The sequence below is a fragment of the Anoplolepis gracilipes genome, chromosome 1 (assembly GCF_047496725.1).
Source record: "Anoplolepis gracilipes chromosome 1, ASM4749672v1, whole genome shotgun sequence".
Classification (NCBI taxonomy): Eukaryota; Metazoa; Arthropoda; class Insecta; order Hymenoptera; family Formicidae; genus Anoplolepis; species Anoplolepis gracilipes.
Genome location: NC_132970.1, coordinates 10194169 through 10197728, shown reverse-complemented (window position 1 = coordinate 10197728; position 3560 = coordinate 10194169). Strand labels below are relative to the sequence as shown.

The 3560-nt window shown below is 26.7% G+C and overlaps 1 pseudogene; it reads right to left on the bottom strand.

Moving 5' to 3' along the window:
- Positions 1-580: 580 nt before the first annotated feature.
- Positions 581-1960, bottom strand: LOC140671467 (chymotrypsin inhibitor-like; annotated as a pseudogene).
- Between the last annotated feature and the right edge of the window lie 1600 nt (positions 1961-3560).

Sequence of the window (3560 nt, the reverse complement as noted above, 5' to 3'; positions counted from 1 at the left end):
TCTTTCTTCACACTAATACATGTGCTTCCTGAATGTTAGTAAAATAATTTCTAACTCGACTCTTTATATACCTAGAATTCGCTGTCGTATCTAACAGTTTACAATTAAAATGCGTTGGATAGCGCACGATTACGAAACCGTTAACTACGCGTGATTCATACGTTCTATTGCTTAATGCCGCAGGCGGATGCACGCCGAAAATGTTAAGGTATATTGAATATAAAAACATATCTGCATCTAGTATTAAAACAAGAAAAAATATTTGAAATATTGTACTCGAATAATTTTTATTATTTTTTGAAATTAAATTAATATTAACTTTGAAATTATATAACAGCATCTATTCTGAAATATTACGAGTTTTCATTGTACTCTTAAATTTATGTGCTGATATGTTTACGTATTGAGATGTCCAAATATTATAAAAAAAAGATACTAATAAAAAAACAATTGACTGTAAAGAATATTCTTATTAATAATGAAAGTAAAGAAAAAATATCAGGATCTACATAATTTTTTATTTTTAACTACTTTTAATGCACATTTTGTCGAACCATTAAAACAAAATTTGATGAACACTTTAATAAATTAATTTTTAACACTCTTCAAGGGTCACACATTGTCCATTAGCATTCAACAAATAACCTGGTTTACATTGACATCCTTGAACGCATAGCTGCAACAGAATCGTGTAAAATAGGTTTTTTAAATCTAATATAATATTTAAATTAATATAATATTTAAATACATAATATTTAAATTATAAAATTTTTTTTAAATCACACAATATATTTTATATCTGTGTAATAAAAAAACCGGAGAATAAGATTTTTGATCAAATTCAATGAAATCAAATAAATACTTTAAAACAAGATGGCTTCTGAAGTTGACTGCACGATAATGGACATGCTGATCCGCAATCAGTCCATTCCTGATTTTTTGAACATTGTTGTGCAATAGTTATGCCTATTACATATGTAATATTATTTAAATCATTATATATCTTTACAATACAATTGGAAAATTAAGATTAAAACGAGAGAATATGTTATAATTCATTCGTGAAAGTTCTTACAAATTAGATTAGATTAATCATAAATTGAATAAACATTGTAATTGTTTACATGAAAACTTACTGAGAAGCACTCCGACCACTACGACCACTACGAACAATACAAAACTGCGAGACATTGCTAATGCTTCGATAATTTCTTCTACCAAGTTGTGATTAATATTGTTCGTACTTCAAATGCGCTTTTATATCCTTTGTTAACAAATCTTGATCTATAATTTCCTGATCTGAAATTAATATTTTTTATATGTATTACGTCATCAAAATATCGTATATTTATACATGTATATGACAAAATCAATGTTTACTAACGTTGATTTTAACCGAATGGTACGTTTCAGTACATAAATATGACTAAAATATTGATAATATATCTTATCGATAATAAACATTATTATATTTTTTCACCTGCATTGTAAACATATTGCAAATAAAATTGAAATAATAATAAATACTCTAAAATAAAACTAATAACGTTAAGAAAAAAGGCAATATGAGCAAGAACAGGGTGTAAGGGCCCAAATAAAAACAAATATTTTTAATAAAAAAGGTTTTTTTAAAAAAGAACCGCATTTCAACGTTTCGGTCCATCTTCGGGTCATATTTAACAATACAACATAATATGTAATCGTATAACACACTAAAGCATATCACAGTATAGATAAGCGCAGAGATATACGCAATGTAATAAGTTTCTTATCAACTCCAAACTTCACGAACAAAAATACCGAATGCGAGCTCAAATGCTCTTCCCAATATAACGCTATAATAGAAAAATTGAAAGAAAAATAATAGAAAACAGGGAGAAACTTACCACAGATCTCAAATGCTATAATTGTGACAAAGGCAGCACAACCGTTAAGCTCAACCGTCACTCAACGCGTCTAATGTACAAGTGAAAATAACAACGTCAGATGTTGTTTATATTAAGTCACCGAAAACAAATTAAAATCTTCAAATAAACAAACCTCTAAATAGAGGACGAAAATGTTGTGAAAACAAAGCGCGAAATTTCCTAAACACTTGATATATTCAACAATATACGTGTATGCATAATCTAAGCATTCTGTTTCTTCCTCTTGATTTAAACTATTTTTTTAGCATCTGATAAACAGCATTTCCGACACATTATTTAGAAAAAACTCTGCATCCAATATTTCCACATTATTCTACATAAATTCGTGATCCAGTCTGTAATCTGTGATAACAGATTTTTCTGTGATATTATTTTAAAGAATTGTGTAGATTATATATTAGTTGATGTCAATATACATATATATATTAATGTTAAATAATATCTTATTTACAGAATAATTCTTTAGAATTATTACCAAAAGTGTTACCAAATATTAGAAGTGTTACCAAAAAGTTGAAGTTTAAAAATAAATCAGTGTATTTCATTATTAGCAGTCGCAATTGCACGGACGGACACATTTATTGTGGCTATTTTTTAAATATTCACCTTTATATTTACAATCTGCAACTCATATCTGAAACGCAAATACAAAAAGCTTAGAAAAATGTATAATATTATAGTATAATATAAGGAATGCCTAAATCATTAAAACAATATTTCTCTTAAAACAGTGTACTAATATATAATATATTAAATTATATATTTTAAGAGAAATATTGTTTAATAATTTAGACATTCCTTATATGATATTATAAACGTAATACGATACAAGTTTATTAATGTATAGAAGTATGCACATATCATCCGTATTTATTTTTGCCAGATAATAATTAAAATATAGTTAAAGTTCCTTTATTCAGGTTCATTATTCGAATTATTCAGTACTCGCAAAATAAAAATTTTTAATCATTCTTTTTATTTGATTAGATTAGAACATTTTCACGGACAAAATTTCAATTCTATTTTATTAGTTTTGTAAATTTTTATTCATGAAAATTGAGCCTTTGATGGAGAAAATTATTTTTAAAGTAAAGGTAGAAGAAGTAATGGCTGAATATAAGCTTGAATTTTTAGGAAGTTTGCAAAGTGCCGCAAAATAAGAGAAAAGTTATCAAACTTTTTAAGTTAATTTTTGTATAATACTTCGATAATGTTCTCTGGATCTGCATTGTCTCTAGTTCTTTGAAGACTTTAGCAAATTCGTTTAGATCCTTTTGGACGATCGTACAAAATTTTGTTTTTTTGGTTGGGAAGAGCAGATGTTATATCGTAGTTACTAAATGCATGAAAAAACAGAATATTCTTGGTTGTTTTGTCAACTTGAAAGATTTTGTATAGTATAACTCTGTTGTCTTATCTTTTTCTGGTTTCTGAAAATAAATGTTTTTATAGATGTTTTTGTACATTAAATAATGCTAATCTTGTCAACAGAACCAGTAGATTAGTCTCCGACGATAACAATAAAATGAAAACATGAAAATGGTAATGTTGATCAACACATCAGCATCTTTTGCAATCTATTTCACTATCTAATATTTGACTATTTGAATTTCTTTTTAATCCTTCCGCTAT